The sequence below is a fragment of the Rattus rattus genome, chromosome 17 (genome assembly GCF_011064425.1).
Source record: "Rattus rattus isolate New Zealand chromosome 17, Rrattus_CSIRO_v1, whole genome shotgun sequence".
Lineage (NCBI taxonomy): Eukaryota > Metazoa > Chordata > Mammalia > Rodentia > Muridae > Rattus > Rattus rattus.
Genome location: NC_046170.1, coordinates 16,435,568 through 16,461,399, shown reverse-complemented (window position 1 = coordinate 16,461,399; position 25,832 = coordinate 16,435,568). Strand labels below are relative to the sequence as shown.

The 25,832-nt window shown below is 45.5% G+C and overlaps 1 non-coding gene across 1 annotated transcript; it reads right to left on the bottom strand.

Moving 5' to 3' along the window:
* Nucleotides 1–4,690: 4,690 nt before the first annotated feature.
* On the bottom strand, nt 4,691–4,797 carry LOC116886791. Its single transcript, XR_004386182.1, has one exon. It is a non-coding gene; the product is annotated as a U6 spliceosomal RNA (small nuclear RNA).
* Nucleotides 4,798–25,832: the final 21,035 nt, after the last annotated feature.

The following is a 25,832-nucleotide window of genomic DNA, read 5'->3' as shown; positions in this document are numbered from 1 at the left end:
CCCCAAGTAAGCAAGAAAACCAGTAAGCAGCATCCTTTGTGGCCTCTGCCTCAGCTCCTGCCTTGAATGTCTTCTCTGACTCTCTCAATGATGAACCATGAGGTACAAGATGAAATAACCCTCTCCTCCACTCGGTCTTTGTCGCTGTTTTGTTTGTAGTTTTATCCGCCCAGAATACCCAGTGTTTTGTCTGCATGCTTGTCTGTACCACTTGTCTGCCTGGTGTCCAAGGAGACCAGAAGAGGACTCTTTGGAACTGGAGTTATAGACAGTTATGAGCTGTCTTACGGGTCCTGGAAATAGAACCTGAGTCATCCGGAAGAGCAGAGAGTACTCGTAATGACTGCACCGTCTCTCTAGCCCCTTTGGTTTTGAGACGGGGGTTTCTCTATGTAGCTCTGGCTGCCTGGAAATTGTTATGTAGACCAAGTTGATCTGAAACTCACAGAGATCTACCTGCTTCTGACTCCTAAGTGTTGGGATTAGAGGTGAGCGCCACTGTGTCCAGCCCTGATTGGTTTTGGTCTATGTTTTAGTATAGCAACTGAAAGCCTAACTAGAACAAGCCCACTGTGCCTGCCCACTGTGCCGCCCAGTCTCCAACCCTACCGATAGTTCGTTAAGTTATAGATTCACCAACATCAATCCAGGGCTAAGGTCAGAGCCCTCAAGACCCACACATTTTCTAGCCTGGCTCTGAACAGCGTGCTGGGGACAGAGCAGAAGCCTCACACCCCGGGTTTTGCCTGGAGGAGATCGTTAGATCAAACAGCAGCAGTGCCAGCTCCTGCTCTAGCTTCTGCTGTCAGGAATGCCTGAGACAATGGGCTTAGAACAGGAGGCCGAGGTGGAGGAGCAGATTACAGTCTCAAGGCTGACTTGGCAAGACTGTCTCGCCAAAATGGAAAGAGCTGAGAAGTAGAGCTTCTACCAAGGATCCACCAGTCAGGAGCTGGAGGAACGGCTCAGTGGTAGAGCTCCTGCCTAGAATGCCCAGCAAGAGACTGGGCACTCAGAGGTAGAGTACCTGCTTAGAATCCACCAATGAGGTGCTGGCAGTGTGGCTCACTAGTAGAACCCCTGCCTAGACTCTACCGACCGGGGCCATGGCTCAGCAGCAGAACTCCTGCCTAGAATCGCACAGTGAGGGGGCCATACCATCCACCCGATCTCTGAGACTGCTCTGACATCCAGTTACTTCCCTCTGGTGGCTGTGGTACGTGGCCTACAGCGGATTCCTGTTCAGAGGGAGGTAGGGCCTATCACCAGCTCAAACCTTTAGCCTCCTTTGTCTTCCCTTTCAGGTCAGGGAGGGCTCACCTGTAACTTTATGTCCCTCTCTTGCCAAGAAAGAGCCATTTGGCATCCTGTGTGAGGGGTGGTTGGTCCAGTGGAGGCTCAGAGAAGAACCTCACACTGTGTTTCTCTGATTGGTTTGGAAATCTATCTATCTATCTATCGTCTATCTATTATCTATCTATCTACCTATCTACCTATCTATCTATCTATCTATCTATCTATCTATCGTCTATCTATTATCTATCTATCTATCCATCTATCATCTATCTATCCATCTATCATCTATCTATCTATTATCTATCTATCTATCTATCTGTCTACCTATCTATCTATCCATCTAACATCTATCTATCCATCTATCATCTATCATCTATCCATCCATCTATCTATCTATCTATCATCCATCCATCATCTATCTATCTATCATCCATCCATCCATCTATCTTCTAGGAGTAGAACTCAAAATCCCACAGACTCCACTCTGACAATGAGCCACGCCCTCTTCCCTCCACATCTTACCAGCCTTACTGTCGGTGACGGCAGAGTTCGGCTGAGAGGCCGCACAGCTCTGCAGTTAAATTTGAAGGGCTGGGTTCAAATCCCATCCTCACCACACACTTCCCATGTGATTTGGGGTAAGCTCTTTAACCTCCCTGTCCTCCATCTCTCCACCTAACAGAAGGGAACAGTGCTATTTACTGTCAACCTTGCGGTCGCCAATGCTGCAGCCGCACCCCTGAAGCGGCTGCTAGGGTGTCCATACAGCGTGATGCTCAAGGTGCTGCACCAACACCAGGTTTCACAGAAGCTCTCCTGCTTTCTTCCATTCCGTTTGGTCTCTCTGGGTCCCTAGGCATGGATGGCAGCGGCTGGCTCTGTCGGCCGTGTTCCCCGGCTGCCGACTCCCAGCACAGCCCCTCTCTTCCTTTTCCCTTACTCCTGCAGCTTTGCGGTGCCTGGGTTCCCACGCCATCTCCTTTTGCACCTCCGCCTTGGGGTGACCAGATCCCTTGCCTCTCGGGACGGCTTTCTAGCACTTTCCCCCCTTTTAAGAGATTGACTGCAATTTCTATAATAACATCACATTAGCCAGAAATTAATGTCCTCATTAAGACAGCAATTAGGCACATTAGCGTGGCAATAAAGGAGAAGCTTATGGAATAATTGCGGGTTCCAAAATGCCTTTAATTTAGTATTTTATACTGTGCTGTGTGATTAATTTTTTCCCTTGGCAGAAGATAATAAGAAAAATGTCTGAATTTGAACATTCGTTCAAAGGAAAGTGGTGCCCGCCCCTTTAAACAGCTGACGTCTGTTTTTTCCATACCCCGTGTCCTGACCATGGAGGGGCAGGTAAGGAAGGTGGACGGTGAATCAGGGGGCACAGGGACGTCTCATCTCAGGAGCATTTCTTTGCCCTGAACAATGTCTGCTTGTTTGTTTCTACTGGGCTACATCTCCTGAGTTCAAATGTGTTTAGCAATGTCTGGGGAAGCTAACAGTTCTGCCCACATGTACGGTTTCTCACTGTGGGAAATGTCTAGTCTATCAGATGGCAAAATAACACAAAACTCCATTTCACAGAAACTTCGAGAGTTGAAGGGATGGCTCAGAGGTTAAGGAACACTGGCTGCTCTTCCAGAGGATCCAGGTTCAATACCCAGCTCCTACATGGTGGCTTCCAGAAGCCTGTAACCCAGGGCCAGGGCGATCCAATGCCTTCTCCTGGCCTCCAAGACACCAGGCACATATGTGGTACACACATACACACGTCAGTAAACTTCATGTGCTGAGGGTTGAATCCACTAGGTCGGGACCCCTGCTGGGAGTGCTTGCCTGCTTGACTTGGCTATGTTTCCTTCTGCAGAAATAAAAGTATGGGGCCCTGGCAAAAAACTTTGGATTGTGCGGTCATATTCTTGGGAGCCCAGACCGAATTTGAACACTACCACGATAAAAGAAACAGGTGTCCCCATGAAATAGTGGCAAAATTTTTTATTTTACTTATTTATTTTTTTTAGTGTACATGGGTCTTTTTTTTAAATTCCCTTTACTATTTTTTTTTATGTGAATTGGTGGTTTTGCTTGTATGTGTGAGGGCGTCGGATCCCCTGCAACTGGAGTTACAGATGGCTATGAGCTGCCATGTGGGTGCTGAGAATTGAAACGCAGGAAGAAGAGTCAGTGCTCTTAACCTCTGGGCCATCTCTCCAGCCCTTCTCCCCCTTTAAAAAATGTTATAGCCCAGATTAGCATGTGCAGGGGCCCTGGGGTAGGGTGGAGCTTGAAGAATGGGCTTTGGCCAGAGACTGGTTTGGCTGGTAGGGAGTGAGGCCGGAGAAAGAAGTGGTGGGTGTATCAGAAATGTACCAAAGGGCAGAAACATGGGGAAAAACTTGAGAAAGCACCCAGACTGAATGCTGAAAAGCTACCCACAGGGTCAGCTATCTGCTGTGAGACAAGCACCACAGAAGTCCAGCTGCTCAGGACAATCAACGTTAATTGTGCTCCAGAGTGAACCTGGGAGTCTCACTCTCCCTAGGTTACATGTGGGACTCTGATGGCTGTGGGGTGGTCTACAGCAGGACTCTGCCCCGCGTCTCCCATCCTCCTGCAGGTTAGTGCAAGCCTGCGCATGCGGCAGAGGCCAGGGTTCCAGATTCTAGAACAACAGTCAGCACTCTTTCCGGTCCCCGTGCGGACTGTCAGTCACTGAGCCGGCAAGATGCACTTCTACTTGCCCAGCAGGCCTCCCAAGCTGAGTTCAGTTCCCAGAACCGGAGTTCAAATCTTGAAAGCCAGGGGAAGATGGAGGGGAGAGCCAGTTCTTCAGCCTTGCTCTTTGACCTCTATACACACACTGAGCTGGTTAGCTTTATGTCAACATGACACAGGCTAGAGTCATCTGAGAGGGGAAAACCTCAATTGAGAAAATGCCTCCACACGACTGGGCTGTAGGCAAACCTGTAGGGCATTATCTTCGTTAGTGACTTAGGTGACAGAGCCCATCCCACCAGGCAAGAATGAGACCACTACCACAATTTCTGTGAATGCTTGCTGACCAGGACGATGGACACTGGCCATCCTTAGGGATTCCCGAGAATGTACAAGAATTTCTTTAGTCATGTGCTTATAAAGGCAGAACCCACAAGGCCACTTCCTGCCTTTGTCCAGTCGGGGACAAACATACATCCTGATGTACTTCTTGATTATGTACGTGCGTACCTCTCGGCTGCGTGTGAATAGAGTACATCCCATGCATTGGGGCAACAACCTTGCTTACAGACATGAAAACGTGTGGTTTGTTATCTTACATGAACAACAGCTCCAGCTTTCCAGGAAGTTTCTGTTCTCTCTCTCTCTCTCTCTCTCTCTCTCTCTCTCTTCTCTCTCTCTCTCTCTCTGCTTCATGAGTTCGCGTGTCATCCTTGCACAGGAACCGTGCTAATCTTCTCTGTTTTGTTCCAATTTTAGTATATGTGCTGCCGAAATGAGCATCTTTTACAGATCTCTTAAGCACAGTAATTTAAACTTAAAATGTAACTTTGGCCATCACACATCCCTGGGTTGGTGGCCCTGGGTTCTGTAAGAAAGCACGCTGAGCAAGCCACGCGAAGCAAGGGAGTGAGCAGCACCTCTCCATGGCCTCTGCATCAGCTCCTGCCTCCAGGTTCCTGCCCGGCTTGAGTTCCTGTCCTGACTTCCTCCGATGATGAACATTGATGTGGAATTATAAACCTAATAAACCCTTTCTTCCCCAACTTGATTCATCATATCAATAGAAACCCTAGCTAAAGCATGCCCCCTCACCAGGTCATGACACACACAAAAATAGAAGAAAATTGTAAAAACCTGTCTAACACTTCTGCTGCGATTCTATGGGCCAAAGTGGATCAGAAAACCCACAGTCTGGGATGTGAAGTCCTGTAGTAGGGGAGTCCAGCCAAACTGCTGGACACCCCCAAGTTGCCAGTCTAGAGATTCTGTTGAACCTCTGACATTGGGAAGGTTCTAGGCTCAGCTCCCTTTTCAGTGCTTCCCACCTCCAAGAACCTCAAAGAGTGGGAAGAGAGCTGCTCAAAACTCCAAGTCCCCCCTCCTCCTCCTGGAGTGTGGATAGGGCTGGAATCTTACTAAAAGAACCCACTCCCCTAGTGTGTACGATCATCGGGGGAAGCGCAGAGTTTGAGGAGGACAGAGTAGAGATGCACAGCCTGGCTTGAGCACACTCAGTCTTACGGGGCAGTGTCCAAGCTGACAACTGTCCCAGCATACCCTGATCCAAGGACCAGTGGGGGTGAGGGTGGGGACAGGAGCAGAAACAACACCTCCACAGAGAGCCCTGTGGCCTGAGAAAGAGTCTGGGCCAAACTAATGACCTGCAGGCTGTATCTGGAAATGGGAAACCCTGATGGGCAGTCAGGCCCCCTGTATGTTAAAGAAGACCTCTCCCCATCCTGTATCCCAAGGAAATAGCATGCATCTGAGATCTTCATTGCTATGGTGACTGCCACAATGATATTTGGAGAACAGGATGCCCCAGGGGTCTCCACCCTGTGGGGCAGCAGTCTCCTGGATGACCTAGAAGAGATGGAATCTAGAAGCCTAGAACCTTCTTATGAGCCTGACAGCCACACAAAAGGAAGAGAGACTTAGCAGGTCCAGAGCAAGGTGGGGGTCCCATATGTAAGTTCTGGGCCCAGTGTGGTGGTGGCAGTAGTGGGGGACGGGGTTGCAGAACCTCTGACCATCACTTATCTTTAAAAGTCTTATTATTTTATTTAATTGTGTGTGTGTGCGTGTGTGTGTGTGTGTGTGTGTGTGTGTGTGTGTGTGTGTGTGTGTGTGTACACATGCAATATAGAAGCCAGAGAAGAACTTGCAAGAGATGGTTTCTCCTTTCATCCTGTGAGACTGTCAGACTTGGTCACAAGAGCCTTTTTCTGCTAAGCCATCCATCTCAAAGGCCCACTTCATTTCTTTGGTTTTTGTGATGAGCTCCCATGTAACTGAGTCTGGCCTCCAAATCTTGAGCTTCTGCCTCCCCGGTGCTGTGAGGCATGGGCCAACTCACCCAGTTTTTCAGTGTTGGAAAGCAAACCCAGGTCTTGGGGAATGCTAGGTGAGCAGTCTCCCACCCAGACCACATTCCCAGTCTTCTTCCTCCTCCTCCTCTTCCTCTTCCTCTTCCTCCTCCTCCTCCTCCTCCTCCTCCTCCTCCTCCTCCTCCTCTTCCTCCTCCTCCTCCGGGTTCCAGTTCTGCCTTAGTATGAGTCCCTTGCTGGGGTACAGAGTGGATCTGTTCCTGTTGGGTCCCCAGTTCCAGAGAGTCTCAGCCTTGCCCTCCAGTTCCCCAGCACCACCTCTGGCTGGCTGGGAGTCTGATGCACCCTGTGCCAAGGGCAGAGTTAAAACCCAGTGTGTATCTTCAGTCTGAAGCCCTGGAGAACATGGGAACATGTGCCTTAGGAGCAGCCGAGGGGTTTCTTTTCTTTTCTTTCTTCTTTTAAAAAACCTGTTAATAAAACACAAGCAAATCCAATCTGCTCTGAAGGGGGAGGGGAAAGGCGTGCTGTTTGCAGAAGTTGAAATTTAATAAGAAGGGGAAACAAAAATAGTCAGTGTGCTGGAGAGAGAGGAGCGGGGCTGGAAGATGATTCCCCTCGGTGGAGACATGCAAAGGGGCCCAGGAGGCTATGAGGGACAGGAAGAAGGGACTCATGGAGAGCCCTGAGCCAGGGGACATCTATCCCCAGTGAAGCTGGTTTTAGCAAAATTTTCTGCACCCAGAACTCAGGCGATAGTTCACAAAGATAGAACTGCTAACGACACTCATGTAGATTGCTGACAGCACTACTGTTGGACAAAACCTTCAACAAAGATTTCATCTGTTGCCCTGGCCACACCCTGTATCTGCCCAGAGGGAGGGAGGGAAGTCTTTTACCGATGGATACAGAAAGGACGAGACAACTCTCAGGGGAGTGACACACAGAAGTGGCCAGAAACGATGGAATATTACTCAGCCATGAAAAGGGATGGAGCTAGCAATGAATATCCTAGTAAGAGCACCAGTGGAAGGGGAAGCCCTGGGTCCTGCTAATACTCCCCCCAGTGAACTAGACTGGGGGGGCAATGGGGGACACCCATAAGGAAGGGAGGGGAGGATGTTTGCCGGAGCCTTGGAATAACCTCAGCCATTTTTTTTTATTTGAGTTCTCTATTATAAATTGGGATCTGGGAAAACTTGGGGGCAGGGTGAGTATATTCAAATGTGTTGGTTTCCAAAGAATTAATAAAATATAATTTAAAATATTTAAAAAAAAAAAAAAAAAAAAAAAAAGGGATGGAGCTTCACAGTGCAAGACAGAGATGAGCCTTCAGCAACCAATGCCAGTGGTCACAGTGCACGATCCCAGAGATAGAGTGCAATTCAGTGCATATGTGTGTGTAAGTGTGTGCATGTGTGCAGCCCACAGGTCAACCCACTGTGCTGTTATGTAACACTTCCCTCCAACAGGAATCATTCTATCATGGTGGAAGCTCACCGAGATGCAGAGCCTTCCTTTTCTTTAGAAAGTTTCACTTAACTTTACTCCATGTGTGAGTATTTGGCCTTTGTGTATGTATGTGCATCACAGTCACGGAGTTCCTTCGGAGGCCAGAAGATCCCCCTGAACCTAGAGTTACAGACATTTCTTATTCACCATACATGTGCAGGGAACAGAACACAGGCCCTCTTCCATAATAATAGCAAGTTCTCTTAACCACTGTACCATCTCCCTAGACAGCCAGATGCTGGATGTTAAAGGGAAATGAAACATTCTATCCTGCAGGGAAGATTCCTAAGTTCAGGAAGGGAACAACATTCAGGAAGTCATCCAAACTGACCTGATCCACTAGGGCATCCCTCCCCATGAAGGCATAATGTTATCATGCTCTGTGTAATTCAGAGGCTGACTTCTGTGCCTCCATATCTGGGCACAATCCTTATTCTAAATTATCTCCTATCTCAAAGTTGTGTTAACATTGCTCACCAGTTCTTACCTGATTTGTCATTTATCAGCCTATGAGTCAGCAGGGGTGAGAATAAGCAGGACTTCCTTCCCGGCAGGAGAGAGAGGAAGTGGAGATTAGCCATGGGGAGTGAATCCAGGACAGACCATGAGAAAACAGCCAGAACAGAGAAAGCCATACAATTCAAGTTGCTAGGGGGGTTTTGACTGGGAGGTATCCAAATGCATTAGAGGATTAAAATAGAGTGTACTGCTCAGTTGTTGTGCCCTTAAAGCTTGTTAAATATTTGAGTCAACCCTGCCAGCCCTGAAGCAGCCAACCATGCCTCCCTTAAATGCCTTGTAATATATTTCAGTCCCTGTTTGTATTTCTTCCTCCGTTTATGTAATGGAAATAAAATTAATATATCATCTAATATCCCCCCCCCAAAAAAAGCTTGTTAAATAAATATAATAGTCCAGTCTCAATTATTTGGGAGCTAGCCAGGTAAGAGGAAAATTGTAACATACTTATTAAAAAGCTACTAACACTCCCCACACATGCACAAGCTGTTGGAACAGCTGAGAGACTCCCAGCTGCCTGGAAGAGGCTGGGACCAGTCACCTAGAAAAGGAGAAAAGGCCTCTCCTTGTCCTGTTGAAACAGCTACAGTGTCCACCAGCTGTCACCTGTGCTGGAAGGGCTTTGGTGATGTGAGTGTCTTTGAGTCATGTCTGCTCCTATAAGTAACGCCAGTAAAACCCATTGGGTCACCAAGTTCAACTTTGATGACATCAGACATTGGTCTGCCATTTCCGTTCCTGTCACATCTCCCTAGGAATAGTGTTACATGACAGGTGTCTTTCTTCATTTTTTTTTTTTTAAGGAAGGGTTTCTCACTGGACCTGAAGCTCAGTGATTGGTTAGACTGACTGACCAGTGAGCCCCAGATCCTCCTGTCTCTGCTCCTTAGAGCTGGGATTACAGGTACACACTGCCTAGTTGTTCGTGCAAGTTATCCAGATCTGAACTCAGGTCTGGCTTGCACAGCAAATACCTCCATTACCAGGTCATCTCCCCAACCCTATAGGCTTCATCAATGAACTGGGGAGGAAGCTCTGTGGGTGAAATGCTTTCTACACAAATGTGAGGAGCAGAGTTCAGAACTCCAGAACCTGTGTGTGTCCAAAAGGGGTAGTGTGTGTGTGTGTGTGTGTGTGTGTGTGTGTGTGTGTGTGTGTGTGTGTGTGTGAAACCTGCTGTGCCACACTTGATTTGGGGATCTCTGTGGCTCGGGCTAATCTCGAGCTGCTAGCCTTCAGTGACCCTTGCCTCAGTTTCCCAGTACGCGCCACTACATCAGCTACATACCTTAGGTGATTCATTTCCTGGTGTATGAGCTTCATTACACATTAAAAAAACAAACCAGGGGTTGGGGATTTAGCTCAGTGGTAGAGTGCTTGCCTAGCAAGTGCAAGGCCCAGCTCAAAAAAAAAAAAAAAAAAAAAAACGAACCAAGTGGGAGTCCGGTTTTGTCCTGTGACACACTCCCCACACTCAAAGGATCCAAGAAGGAGGGCCAAGTGGAATCCAATCTCTTATTCACTGATCAAATAGTTCCTGAGTCTCAATCTCAGATGAAGTTGTGATGGGCAGTGAGCAACCATGCCCTGGATTGGCACAGCAGTGGACAGACTGACAAACAGCACCCCTAAGCCCCATGTGTAGTGTGGTGGTTTGAATGAAACGACCCCATAGGTCCACAGCGAATGGCACTATTTGGAGGTGTGGCCTTGTTGGAGGAAGTGTGTCACTGGGGTTGGGCTTTGAGGTTTCAGAAGCTCAAACCAGGCCCAGTCTGTGTCTGTCTGTCTGTCTGTCTGTCTCTTCCTCTCTCTCCCTCTTCCTGCTGCCTGTGAATCCACATATAGAACTCACGGCTCCCTGTCCAGCACCATGTCTGCCCATGTGCTGCCTTGTTTCCCACCATGATGATAATGAGCCAGCTTCAATTAAATGCTTTCCTTTATAAGAGGTCCTGTGGTCATGGTGTCTCTTCACAGAAATGGAAACCCTACCTAAGACATATGGTATAGTGTTGTCTGAATGGACAGAGTGGGTAAGGACAGAGGGCACTGTGGATCCTAACCACATGCTGTCACTGGAGTGGTGACCTTTTTTTTAATACGATGATCTCTCACAGGCTAAGCAATAAGGAGGGCTTAGAGGGGAATGCAAGGATCTCCCTGGGAAGGGGAAATAGAACAGATTTCACAGGTAGATTGGGAAGAGGTGAGATAGGGAACAGGAGAGATCAGAGAGCCTATGGGGGTCTGACCTAGGTCCCCTGCACAGATGTTATGTCTGAGGAGCTTGTGGGGATCCTAACAATGGGGGCGGCAGCTGTCCCTGACTCTTAGCCTACTTGTGGGACCCTTTCCCCCCTACTGGATTGCTTTGCCCAGCCTTGATGTGACAGTATGTGTCTGGTCTTATTGTATGTTGTTATGCTGTATTTAGTTGATGTCCCTGAGAGGCCTGCTGTTTTCTGAGGGGAGGAGTGGAGTGGATCTGGGGGAGAAAGGTGAAACTTCAGTCAGGATGTGATATGTGGGAGAATTAAAAAAAAAAAAAGAACTCTTACTACATTGTTCAAGCTGTCCCTGAGTTACTGGGCTGCAAGGATTTTCCTGCTCTGCCCACTTGGTAGACATGGGTAGTAACAGAAACCTCCAGAGGAGAAGACAGTGCCCAGTAGCAGAACTGGGGTGCTCTGGATGACCAGGGGAACAGCCGGTACAAGTCACTGAGGCCTTGTCAGAGTTGAGCATCTCTAAGTGTGGATTCTTCAAACCTCATTAGAACTCCACTGGGGCCCTTATTGGTTCATGCCCCGCCCCCATCATAATACCGTAACCCTAACCTTTCTCAGAGATGGAGAAGGAAGGATCGTGGGGTTTGCTGGCTGTCAGTCTAGCTCCAGACTCATTGAGAGATCCCGTCCCAGGAGAATGCAGCGGACACTGATAGAACACTGATTTCTTCCTCCGCATGCACGTGCACAGGCACTGCCTACACAGACGCGCGCGCGCGCACATACACATACATACATGCACGCACCCCAAAACCAAAAAACCTACTCAACAGCCAGAACGCAACTCAGTGACTCAGCTCTTGCCCCTCTTTGTGCTAGGCTCTGACTACAATGGCCTCCTGCAATGGCTATGGGGAAACATGGAGGAGCTAGAGAAAGCCGAGGAGATTGAAGTTTCCAATACAGGGATACAAAACCTCAGGACTTTGGTTATTGTTGGCTGTTGGGGTGGAGCAGCTGGTGCGAGTAGGGTTTGGCTTGTTTGTTTGTTTGTTTGTTTGTTTGCCGCATTCACAGTGCTGGCATAGAGTCCAGAGCTTTAACTATTACTCAAGGACTCTACACCCGGGATACAGCCCAGGCCTTTGGGACATCCATGCACGTTCGAGTTCACATCGTATCCACCTCCTGCTTCCTGTCCGTGCGCCTGGCGCAGTGCCACTCCACTCACTCGCCGGCTCTGCGCCTTCCACCTGTTCTGTGCAGTTGTGGTTGCTTCTGCTTGGGTCTCGGTCTCTACCGCCATCCCTGCCCCGGCGTGTGTTTCGCCGACGCTAGAGGGCGCTCATGAACACAGGCGCAAACTACACCCTCCTCTGTTCAGAAACGCCCCCACTCTCAGCCCAAGGCCACCTAAGGTCAACATTACCAAGTCCCTAGCACACTTAGCTGACTTTAAACTTTCTTCCTAAAGATTTTTTTTTTCTTTTTCTTTTTTTCGGAGCTGGGGACCGAACCCAGGGCCTTATGGTTGCTAGGCAAGCGCTCTACCACTGAGCTAAATCCCCAACCCCCTAAAGATTTATTTTTACGTGTGTGGTTGTTTTGTTTGTATGTTAAGACTGTACTACTTGCAGCCAGTGTGCTCAGAGCCCCGAAGAAAGCATCAGACTCTCTGAACTGGAACTACAGACTGGTTGTTTTGTTTTGTTTGTTTGTTTGTTTGTTTGTTTGTTTAGCTGTCAGTGGGATACTTGGAATTGAACCTAAGTCCTTTAGAAAGTCAGTCAGTTTTCTTAAGGGGTTAAGAGCATCTTTCAGTCCCCATTCCCCATTTAAGACCGTCTCACTAAGTAACCCTGGCTGTCCTAGAACTCTCTATGTAAAGCAGGCCGGGCTCAAACGCACAGAGATCCGCACAGAGATCCGCCTGCCTCTGCCTCTCGAGTGATGGGATTATAGCTCGTGCCACCTCATCCGGTGCACCTGGTGCAGTCTGGGGGCTACATAAAAACAAAGCTAAATCATTATCATCATTATGAAATTATTGTATCACTGAGGGTTTCGGTGGTAAGATTCCAGCAAGCTGTCACAGCTGGGGTCAATGGGGAAAGATGCAGCTTTCTTTGAAGTTCAGCAGATTCCTGCCCTGCTCCTTCAGGTGCCTGCAAGAGGATTAAAGGTATAGAGTATGGTCCAGATTTGTGTCTCACTGGTTGTGCCCTAGGAGCACTGTAATATCATTCCTGTCAGCTTTCAGTCCCTCCTCTATTTTCAAAGCAGGAAAGAAAGGGTTCTTTTCTCTGTAGCCCTCAGGAGGCTTGCTCAGCTGCTGTTAAGGACTTGTGTGCCTCGCTGGTACCCAGGGGACCAGTGCAATCTAAACTGGTGTCCCATGCCTTTGATGCTCAGGATGGAAACAGTTTCTACAAAAGAAACAGGCCGGGGGCAGGACGCAGCGTTACGGTGCCCAGCAACCCTGTACCCAGCAACCCCTCACCCAGAGCAAAGCTCTGGGCCTCAGCCTGGCTACAGAACCCTGTGTGAGCTGCGTGGCCACTTTCCTGTGTGCGTTCTTTCATCTGGCCCTTCCATCGCTCTTTTCAACCACACCAGCCTCCTCACTACCCTCCAGCTGCCTTAGGACCTTTAAACAGGTTCTGATCCGGGGCCTCCCCTCACTAACAGCCCCCAAGCCTTCCTGGATACGCTCCTCCCACACCCAACAGCCGCCAATGCCGGGAGATGACAACCACGAACAGCAGCAGCAGTGAAGCAGAACCAGCTGGATCCGAGAAGACCAGCCGTGCGCTACCGAGGGCGGGGCCAGAGAATTGACCCAAGCTCCTTGGGGGAACCTTCGGACAGTTAGTTATTTATACTGTTGGAGTTTGGCGTTGCTTGGTTCAGATTGTGACTGTACCCTGGTTCTTCCCTCTTGAAGAAGATAGTCAATTTAATTTTGATTTTTACAGGAGCCCACAGCTGAAAGACTTTGAACTTTTAAAAGAGATTTGGGGTTTTTAGACAGATTGGCTACTTTAAAGAGACTGAAATTTTAATGTGTTTGAATTTGTAACATTAAAGTGGGACTTTTAAAGTCATTAATGTTTTTCATGTGAGATCTTTGGGACAATGAAAAAGGAAAGGTTGTGGCTTAACAGTGATATGTTTGCTGAGTTGATAAAGGGTCAATTGTTGTAGCTACTCTCGTGTTAACTTGACACAAGCTAGGGTTATCTGAAAGGGGGGACCCGCAGTTGAGGAAATGCCTCCATGAGATCTAGCTGTAAAGTATTTTCTTTTTTTTTTTTTCAAAGCTGAGGATCGAACCCAGGGCCTTGGGCTTGCTAGGCAAGCGCTCTACCACTGAGCTAAATCCCCAACCCCTGTAAGGTATTTTCTTAATGATTGACGAGGAGTGGTCTGGCCCATTGTGCTTGTGGCCATCTCTCCAATGGTGGTCCTGGGTTCTATAAGTACACAGGCTGAGCAAGCCATGGAGAGCAAGCCAGTGAGCAGCACCCCTCCATGGCCTCTGCATCACCTCCCGACTCCAGGTTCCTGCTTGTTTGAGTTCCGGTCCTGAGTATATTCAACAATGAACAGCAGTGTGGAAGTGTAAGCTGAATTAACCCTTTCCTCCCCAACGTGCTTTTTGGTCATGGTGTTTCATCACAGCAATAGAAACCCTAACTAAGAGACAACTCTGGAAAGTCGTCCTCTGACCTACACACACACACACACACACACACACACACACACACACACACTGTGGCACAGGCACACACCCCCCACACCCATACACAATACATAGGTAAATAAACCAACTAATGTTAAAGGAGGCATTTTGTTATGTCAGTCAGAACGAGGTAGGTAAGGGCCTGTGACCACAGCCTCATCTTGAGATATATATATATATATATATATATATATATATATATTGCACTCCCAAGCAGCCAGGCCCTGTGTGCTAGGCCTCTAATCCTAGCACTTAAATTGAAGTAGGATAGGAGGGTCTCAAGTCCAAGGCCAGCCTGGGCTAAACATGAGATATACATCTTGAAAAATTTTGGAGGGAAAAAAAGGGGGTGTGGTGTGGTGCAAGCACTCAGCATGCGTCTCGGTAAGAGTCCCTGTAAATCAGTTCAAAAATCTGAATTATATGCAATATTCATGGTGTTGTCAGATTTTCAAAATCTATTTTAAAAAGATTTATTTATTTATTATATATGAGTACACTGTAGCTGTCTTCAGACACACCAGAAGAGGGCATCAGACCTCATTATAGATGGTTGTGAGCCACCATGTGGTTGCTGGGATTTGAACTCAGGACCTCTGGAAGAGCAGTCAGTGCTCTTAGCCACTGAGCCATCTCTCTAGCCCTCAAAATCTCTTAATATATTGTGACCGACTCTCAATATGCAGAAAGGGTTGTTTTACACGTAGAGACTGCTGAACCTGTTCAGGGTGATTCTGAATCGACTTCACTATTCACTCAGCTACAACAGACAATCAGGAATAAGAGTCACCCACTCTTTATAACACACAAAAGATCCCACACGGGTGTGCGAGGCCCCCTGGCACAGGTAATAATGAAATTGACCACCTATAGATAGGAAGTGTACTAGAGGCTAAATTCCATAATTTAAAAAGAAGAAGAAGAAGAAAAAAAAAACAAACCCACCATGTCAATAGCAAAGAAATCCTTAAAGAAAGAATTCACCATCACTTGGCAACAAGCCAAGGAAATTATGAGGCAGTGTCCTACTTGCTCATTATATAACCAAACTCCATTACCTACAGGAAGTAACCCTTAAGGAACCCAAAGAAAAGAGATTTAACAAATGGACATGTTCCATTTTATAGAGTTTGGTAAACATTCCATTTTATAGAGTTTGGTAAACAGAAATGTGTGCACCATACTAGAAACACATATTCAGGATTTCAATGGGAAACTGCCTTAGCTTCAGAAAAGGCTGATTCTATAATTACACATTTATTAGAGGTTATGGCCACCATGGGAACAGCCATACAAATTAAAATGGACTATGGTCTGGCATATGCCTCTCATCAGATGAAGCAGTTTTTTATATATTATAATATAAAACAAGTTACAGGCATATCACACAATCCTACAGGACAATCAATTGTGGAGAGATCTAATCTAACTCTAAAAGAGATGCTTAGCAGGCAAAGGGGGGCAAAAACTCCCAGAGATAGATTACATAGTGCTTTATTAACCTCAAAACTTTTAAATGCTAATGAATGAAAAAAGCTGAAAGATGTTGGATTGTGGGGAAAAACTGCAGAACTAAACCAGCCTGTTTAAGGATGTTCTGCCCTCAGAATGGAAAACAGAAAATATGTCATGCTAGGGGCAGGGTTATGCCACAGGAAAAGAAAAGCTATGGGTTCCTTCTAAGTTGGTAAAAATCAGACATGACAAAGGGAGAGCCCCCCCTAACAACCCTGGCTACAAACAAGAAGATTATTGACAAGGTCAACAAGGTAAGTGACGCATGTATGATGATGATGATGATGGTCTCTGTACACAGAGACAGTTCTGAGACCCGCCGAGACTTAAATGCCTATATACAGCCAGTAACACTTATTGGGCACAAAATTCTCTTGACTTATTATTAAATACCATCCTTTAAGATGGCACAAATGGAAATTTATATTGTGGTTTGATTATGTGACCAAACTAACCTCTAAGGAAAGGCAGTTGTTTTTCTTCACTGATTTTCCTTGACTGAACTTTGTACCCTACACACGCCACATGAATGTCTTCACAGGGCTATGTGTTGCTTGTATACTGCAGAACGAAAGAGGAGAAAGATAGCCCTGACACGATTTACACTCCGGGAGGCTGAGATTCTAGAACCTTCCACTCCAGCTCCTTGCTTCCCTTAGCTACATCAAAGCTGTTGCCTCTCAAGACTTTCTTCCAGAACATTTCCAGAACAGCTAGCTTGCCCACCCAGCCTTTCAGGCTGTTGCAGTCAGGACTTCAGCTGAGCCATGAACTTTCTCAGCACAGAGACTGGAAGGCAGTGATGGCAGCTAGTACTCCTTTGACAAAACCAATTTTCCTGTTTTCCTTTGGGCCCCAAAAGGAATTCTTTGCCCCAGTTCAGCTAGAAGCAAGCAAAAGAAGACCATCATCCCAGTCCCTTAGGTTGGAATGAATGGTTCTGGCTATTTTATTTTTATTTTATTTTATAGATATGTTATCATTTTAAGAAATAACCTGCAAATATAACTTTGGACAGGGAAGAAACTAGAGTGTTTAGACTCAGGGATTTCTACCTTTCCTTTCTTTTTCTCTGCCCTTCCTCTTAGGTAAAGGAGAGGGGATGGAAAGAAATGGAGGGAATATAGTAATATTATGAAAATTACAGAAATAGACAAGTGGAGATAAGATAGTAAATTTACTCTTTTTTTTTTTTTCCTTTTTTCTTTTTTTCGGAGCTGGGGACTGAAATCAGGGCCTTACGCTTGCTAGGTAAGTGCTGTACCACTGAACTAAATCCCCAACCCCCATAAATTTACTCTTAAACAAAGCATTATATAGCCACAATCTTACACTGGTAGAAACCCTTATATTGATGCAAAATTGAAGTTTTAATTTCTTACATTGGTATAGAATTTATATATATATAAATATATGCATGTTTGAGGTTTTCATTGATATAAATCATTATAAATTGATACAAAGTTTGAAATCAATATTGCTACTCTTATACAGATATTGTGCCTATTCAACTCATTTAAGAATATGAGGCTTACACCAGGCCTTCTACAGCTGATGATTAAGTAATAAAAGAGCCAGATAGAAACTCATGGTTACGTTAGATTCTGATTTAATTATAGTAAAGTGTCTTCAATTTATTAAAAAGAAATGCCTCTGAGTGGCGAAGTCCCCAGTTCCGAAAAAAAAGAAAAAAGAAAAAAAAAAGGTTATTTCATTACTAAAGATCACTTGACTAGAGTCATGTCTGCTCCGGACAGTACCCCCTTTGTGGTTCAAAGAAGAGATTGAGCATCTTTACCTCCATATGGAGTTGCTCCAAAAATGGCAAGGTAGCTGCTGGGCAAGAATTGCCCTAATTCATCTAATTCAGTAATTCATTGCCCTAATTACTGTCCAGGAAAGGACAAAATGGTGTGAGATGGTCAACAGCTTAGCTCTGCCAAGTCAGGGCAAGCTTATCCTGTATAGTTCCTACTCCACTTAAGGTCTGTCTTCTGGGGCAGAGGAATGGGGGACTGTCCAAATAATCACCTGTCTCTGCAAATTTGATTAAATTTTGGAAGCTATGTTTTTGTGCTTCCTATATATTCAGGTAATATTTAATTTGTTCTCAGATTTTTGACAGGGTTGAAGACTACTTATAGTCTCATGATCAAACTTAAGTTGTTTAGCATTGAAGAAGATGATGTAGATTTGAAAGGAAGGTTTTCAGATGGTAACACAAGTTAAAATCAAAACACGATTCAGGTACAGAACTATAAACTCTTTAAATTAGGATAGATTGTAGACTTCATTATCTAAACAGACAAATACGATTGAATATTATATATATATATATATACCATACTTTATAATTTATTTAATTGTTATGGTTATGCTCAATTTATATCTGAAGGGGAAAGGGAGTCTTTTTATTGGATAAAAAGGGGGAAATGTGGGTTGCCCCAGTGCTGTTTGTACTCTGATGTTAATTCTGCTTCCTTAAGAGGGGCTGCCCAATGAGGAGTGGATTACATACTCAGGTGATCTCATGCAAGCCTTCTTCCCATTCTAACCAGTCAAATAAAGGCTGGAGCCTTTGGGTGAATTTTGTGAAACTAGATGTTCCTTGATGTAATGATTCTTAAACAATTAAAAATTGAGGCCTAGGGGCACAGCACAGCACAATCCTAACGGCCCAGGTGCACGCTGTGTATTCTCATCTTGGAAACAATGTAATATCTGCACAATGGTAGTTCCAGATTAATGCTTGACTTGCAAAGAAACTTTGAAAAAATTATTAAAAAATGTAACAGGTCCAACATTGGGACCCCGAGAAAGGTAAAAGTTACTGAAGTTATGAAATAAGTTTTGTATAACATTTGATAGTGGTTCCTAGATAAGCAAGTATACAATACATAAAATTACGTATTAGTAAAAGTAAGTCAAAACACAGGCACTCTGAGGAGAGTCATTGTGTGCAATGTGCAGAAAGAGAGCTAGTGGAGCTACTGAGTCAAAGGTTAACTTGACTCTTTCTGGCCACTGCCTTGCAGCTTTGCCCATGTCATTTATCATTAGAGTTTCACAGGAAAAAGCATGTAGCTGACCTGGGAGATCTGAGCTCTGAAGTATAATAAGTCAAAAGTTAAAGTTTAAACAATGATAAGTTTGCAATTATTATTTTGGCCACAGACCTGAGAATAGGAGAAGCTTAAAACTTTGGGGAACAATTGTAATTCTTAATTCTGTGCGTGATGTGGTCATTCTTTTGAATTTGATCTGGTAATGATTATACAATGTCTTTTTTTTTCTACTTGCTTTTGGAAGAACAATAAAAGACTGGGGCAAGAGAAAGGGGAGAGAGTGAGTAAGAGAGAATGAGTTGTGCATGAGGTGTGAGTGAGATGAGTGGAGAGAATGTGAGAGAGAGTGTGTGAGAGAGAGTGTGAGAGAGAGTATGAAGAGAAGAGTGTGTGTGTGTGTGTGTGTGTGTGTGTGTGTGTGTGTGTGTGTGTGTGTGTGAGGGGGGGATGCTCAGAGGTGTGGAGGAATGTGGAGGGGGAGAAGAGAAAAGCACACAGGAAAAAGCAAAGTGCCCAGGAGAATGCAAAGTTGTGTGCAGCCTCAAGCTGCCAGTGAGTGAGCTAGCAAGAAGTGAGCAAGAAATAGAGAACAGAGAGGGAGGGAGGAAAGAGAGGGGGGAGGGGAAAAGGGGAGGGAGAGGGGAGAAGGGAGAGGGAGAGAGAGGGGGAACACCTGTAAGCTTTAAAAAATTGCCTGTCAGTTTGTACTCAAAAAGTTGTCTGTGTCTGTTTATTATTTGCCTTCCAGATATCCCTACTTTCAGTTGAATACACCAATCCTTTGTCGAAGCTGGACCCCACACCCATGACACCCACCCTTCCAGCTAGCACCTGCCTCTAAAGCTAGCAGCCAGGGCCAACATCTTTTAAAACATTGTATCAACTTGCCCTGAATGTTAAATGCCTAACATTATCCAGTCCCTTGGCTCCCACCTCCCCAGTTTTGCTAAGCTGGTGTCAGTGGGGAGAAAGGGAGCCAGCAACAAGCTCACAAATGAAACAAATTGCTACAAATCGGATTTCTGGGGTCTTATCTCAGAGTCACATGACATCAGAAAAGACTGTCACTGCTGCAGAATCTTCTCGCAACTGCAACAAGCCATAGTGGGAAGCCCAGAAAAGTGGAGAAAGAAGCAAGGACAGCAATCACGGGAAAGATGGGGGATGAAAAGTGGGTGGAAAAATGGCCTGGGGAAATGCAAGAGGGGTCTGAGAGGACCCGGGCAGGACTGAACAAAGGCCTGAGCGTGAACAGCACGGCCGCCAGGGGGAGCCACTCCAGCCAGGGGACTCTGCTGGGCCTTCCATTTTTCAAAACCCAGTTGGCCTGAGGTCTTATTATACATGTAGATCAAGCCTCAGAGGGGACTTGGGAAGGCTGAACATTTATGGAGCATCTGCTGAGAACCAGGCACGAGCTACACACTTTGTGTGTGCTTCCCTAGTGAATCCCCACAGGTGGCCAAAGTGGCCTTCTATAAAAGTGAAGGCCAGAGTGAGCGGCAGAGCGCCTGTTCCAGATGGCGTGGGCCTCTATAATAAGGACCAACAGGTGCTTGAGCGCGTGCATGCTGGAATGTAAGTGTGGCAGCCTGAGGGCCTCAGGCACTGGTCTGAAGCTCACCAGTTTGTCCACACTGGCCTAACTGAGAGTCCAAGGATCCACCTGACTCTACCTCTCAAGCCTGAGATTTGCGTGCACGCTACCTACCAGGCTTTTGTGTTTGCAGGGCAAGCATTTATCCAGTGAGCCATCCACAACCATCCACAACAGGGTAGATTTGAACAGAAGTCTGTTGCTGGGATCTTCACAGGCTGGGCTGCCTTTGCTTCCCTGATCACCCAAGCCATCTCACACTGGAGCAAACTTGAGTCTTTAGGAAAAAAAAAATGTGTGGGGACTGGGCACAATGGCACACACCTTTGATCTCTGTGGCTTAGAGGCCAGCCTGGTCTATATGTTGAATTCCAGGACAGCCAGGGCTACACAGAGCAACCGTGTCTCAAAACAAAAATATGTTTGCTTAAAACCTTAAAACTAATTTATAGTCCAGACAGATTGGTTTAATGTGTGGCTCTGAGGCCAGAGATTCTCAGTTACTAATCTTGCCCCACCAAGTAGACAGAGAAGCTATATAAACAAGTAGAGAAATATGTGTACCAATAAAACTTTATTTAAAACAAAGTGGGAGGCTGTGTCAATAAAAATGTATAGTAAAACGTTACTTATGAAAACAATAGTTTGGGAGCAGTGGAAGCTGTGGTGGGCACTGGATCTGACCAGGGCAAGCAGGGCCACAGACATACAGGGAGTTCTACAAGTGGTAGCCGATATTGTGGACCCAGGGTAGCCGGAGCTGACTCAGGATGGTGTTGGACCCTTAGAGGAAGATCCTCTCCTGGTCATGGTGGCTATGCCAGTGAAAGTGATTTGGAAGGATTTCCAGATGGAAGAATAATTGCAACGATGTTCAGATAACTCAAAGGCCTTCACGCAAAGGAGGAGAGCAGAGAGGAGGAGCAGAATGAAATAAGGAAATCAATCCAAGGTGACAACTGACGTCAATAAAGAGAAAGAATCAATAAAGAAATAAGTTGATTCTGGATAGACAAATCCCCATGAGCCAACCTGAAGGTTTCAAGGAAGCCAACAGAACCTTGAAGACAGACAGACAGACGACAGGATGCAAGGCAGGGCCACTGAGAAATGTTCTAAACTGTCCAGGACAGTGCTGAATAGAGAGGGCTTGGGTGTTAAGAGCACTGACTGTGCTTGCAGAAGATCCAGGTTCGATTCCCCAGCCCCCACATGATGGCTCACAATTACTATCTATAACTCTAGTTCTACAAATATACATGCAGCTATACAAATACACAGGCAGGTAAAACACTCATATACATAAAATAAAACTAATAGAACTAAACAGAACATGGGAAGGTTCTGGGACACTATGGAAAGACCACATCTGTGAATTATGGACACAGAAGAATATACCAAAGACACAGAGAGTATTTTTAATAAAATCAGATAAGAAATATCCCTAAATATAGATGGAAAGATGTCCAGCCAGATATAAGAAGGCTACAGAGCACCACGTAGATAGGACAATGAAAGAAACTCATACTACAGTTAAAACAATAACAACATAACTGAACAGAAGAGTAGTGAAAACAGCAAGACAGGTCCAGTCACTTAGAAAAAGCAGCTTATCAGAATCCTGGCTCCGATCTGATAGAACCTGTTAAAGCCAGAAGGCTGGGAAGACATACTGCAAGATCCAAATGATCACAGCTGTCAATCCCACACTATGATACCTTACAAAACTATCAACTGAAGAGGAAGGAGGGGCTGGAGAGAAGGCTCAGGAACTTAGAGCATTTGTTGCTCTCGCAGTAAAGACTCAAGTTTGAATCCAAGCACCCACATGGTGGCTTAAAAGCATCTTTTAACTCTAGTTCCAGGGGATCTGATATTGTCTCTGACTTCTGAGGGCGCCAGGCACACACACAGTGCACACATGCACACAGGCAAGATATTTGGTTCTTTTTTTTTTTTTTTTTTTTTGGAGCTGGGGACCAACCCAGGGCCTTGCGCTTCCTAGGCAAGCGCTCTACCACTGAGCTAAATCCCCAACCCCAAGATATTTATATACACAAAAAATAAGCCTTTAAAAAGCTTTAAAATTGAAGGAGAAAAAAACCTTGCCATGACGTATCAGATGAAAAGGACTTTAGGACCATTATGGTCCAATGTGAGAATGAGTACACCTAAGAGCTCACAGGAACAAACCAAGACAGGAGATCAAAAACATCTGAGGGCTGCACAGACAGCTTGGTGGGTAAGAGCACTGGCTGCTTCTCTAGAGAACCTAGGTTCAGTCCCCAGCACCCACAAGGTGGCTCACAACTGTCTGTGACTGCAGTTCCAGATGCCCAGACACCCTCTTCTGACCACTGTGGGTATCACGCATGCATGTGATACACAGACATACATGAAGACAAAACAATCATATACACGAAATAAATCAATAGATTTGGAAGAGGCCTGAGATAAAACCTTCAAGTCAACAAAATGACAGGAACCCATCCACATCTGAATACTAATGGTCTCAAGTTCACCAATAAAAAACCACACACTAGCAGACTGGAATAAAAAAAGTTATCTTTTTTTGTTGTCTCTAAGAAATGTACTCACCAAAACAAACAGACTAATTAATTAATTAATTAACCTTAAAAAAAAAAGAAAAAGAAAAAGCAGTGTACTCACCACCAAAGAGGCACCACTTTAGGGAAAAAGATATTTTTTAAATATTGAATTGGGGTTGGGGATTTAGCTCAGTAGTAGAGCGCTTGCCTAGCAAGCGCAAGGCCTTGGGTTCGGTCCCCAGCTCCAAAAAAAAGAAAAGAAAAAAAATTGAATTATTTATTTTATGCATATGAATATACTGTGGCTGTCTTCAGACACACCAGAAGAGGGTTTCAGATCCCAATCCCATTACAGATGGTTGTGAGCCACCATGTGGTTGCTGGGATTTGAACTCAGGACCTCTGGACGAGCAGACAGTGCTCTTAACCACTGAGCCATCTCTCCAGCCCTCCTCCTCCTCCTCCTCTTCTTCCTTCTTATTTAAACATTTTATTTTATTTTATTTCATTTCATTTCATTTTATTGAGTGTTCTGTATGGATGTATGGTACATGCCAGAAGAGGGCATCAGATCCCATTCCAGATGGCTGTGAGCTACCATGTGGTTGCTGGAAAATGAATTCAGGGTCACTGGAAAATGAATTCAGGGTCTCTGGAACAAGATCTAGTGCTCTTAACCACTGAGCCATCGTTCTACCAGGCATGGCTATTCTAATAGTTGATAAGATACACCAACAAAAGATCATTAGAAGGAACAAGAAAGGCCACATCATACTCCTCAAGGAAGCAGTGCACCAAGGGGAGGCTGAATTCCATCCATAGCTACACTCAGCACCAATGCACCCAGTGTCATAAAACAAACCCACAGACTACCCCATCACAGTGACAGTGGGTGGCTTCCACATGCCACTCTCACCAGCACACAGCTCACCTGGACTAAAATGAGGGAAACACTGGGGTTAAATGACTTCATCTGTCAAACAGACATACAGAACATTCCACCAGAAAATACAGCATCTTGGGGCTGAGAAGCCAAGATCAGGGCTAAGGAGAGATGGCTGAGAAGCTCAAAGTCCTTCCTGCTCTTGCAGAGGACCTGGCTCCATTCCTTAGCTCCCACCTAGTGGCTCAAAAATCTCCCTATATCCAGTTCGTGGGCTCTGACCCCTGACCCCCACTGCCTCCTCCATGCTCACAGGCAAACACGCACAGACAGAAGACAAATGTGAATAGATGTTCTTCTCAGCAGTCTGTGGAACTTTCTCCAAATCCGATCACATATAAGCAAGCACACACAGCACGTCTCAAAAACTATAAGAAAACTGAAATGACATTCTGTAATCTTTCTGATCGCGTGGAGTACAGTTAGATAGCGACAGTAAGAGAAACTATGGAAAACACTCAAGGCATTGCAACAGAAGAGCACAGCACCGGATGGTGACTGAGTCACTGAAGGACATAGCAAGGAAAAACGTCAAATTCCCAAAATTGAATGAAAGTGAAAACCCACCACTGAAAATCTACAGCACAGTGAAGGCAGTTCTAAGAGGAAAGTGGATGTACCCTACATAAAAAACGTGAATGCCTTTAATTCCTGCACTTAGGAGGCAGAGGCAGGTGGTGGGCAGGATGGTTCTGTGGGTAAAGGCGCTTGTCACCAAGTCTGATGACCTGAGTTGGATCTCTGGGACCCATATAGTAGAAAAAGAGAACTGACTCCTGCAAATTGTCTTCAGAACACATGCATATTCCCTCCGACTTCCTCTGTCTCTGTGTCTGTCCCTCTGTCTCTGTTTCTCTCTCTCCCATACACACACTAAATAAATGTAATTTTCGCTTTACTTTAAGAAATTAAAAATTCAATGATGTACCCAAGGGCTTTGGAGAAAGAAGCCGTAACAGCAAAGTAGAAGTGACAAAACTCAGGCTGAGGTTAATATCACAAAACAAAATGACAGTCAGCGAAACAAGGACTTGTTTCTTGAAAAGGCTAAGCCAAATTAACCAAAAAGAAGGGAAGACCCAGAGCAATGAAATTAGAGAATCGAGGAGGGAAGGAGAAGAGAGACTGCACAGACACTGCTGGCACTCAGTAAATCGTGAGGGCACACTTTAAAGACCTATATTTCTCTAAATCGGAAACATTAAAAGAAATGTGTGGTTTCTAATTGCACATGACACCAGTATTAAACCAAGATGAAGCAGACTATTTTATAGGCTTATTTCACTTCTGGTTTTGTGTGTCTGTCTGTCTCTGTGTGTCTGTCTCTATGTGTACACACATGTAAGAACAGGTACCACCAGAGGCCAGAGAGGACACCAGGAACTGGAGTTACAGGCAGCCAGGTGAGCTGGGGACTAAACCTGGTTCAGCAAGCCCTCTTACCTACAGAGTCATCTCTCCAGCCCTGAAACAAATCCTTTAAATAGACATATAGCCATCAATGAGGTGGAAGCAGTAATAAAATGTCTCCAAGCAGGGTAGGAAAAAGTCTAACACACAGATGGAATCATTGTTAGAAACCAGAACCTCAACGAACTAAACCAAAGACACTCAAGTTATTCTGGGAAATAGAAAAGGAGGGAGATCCAAACACTTCTTAGGAAGCGAGTGCAGCACTGATTGCAAAAGCAGATGAAGATGTATCATGGTCTTATTGAGGGCTTCCATTGCTGCAACAAAATATCATGATCAGAAAGAAGGAGGAAAGGGTTTATTCCTCTTACACTTCCACAAGGTTCACCACTGAAGGAAGTC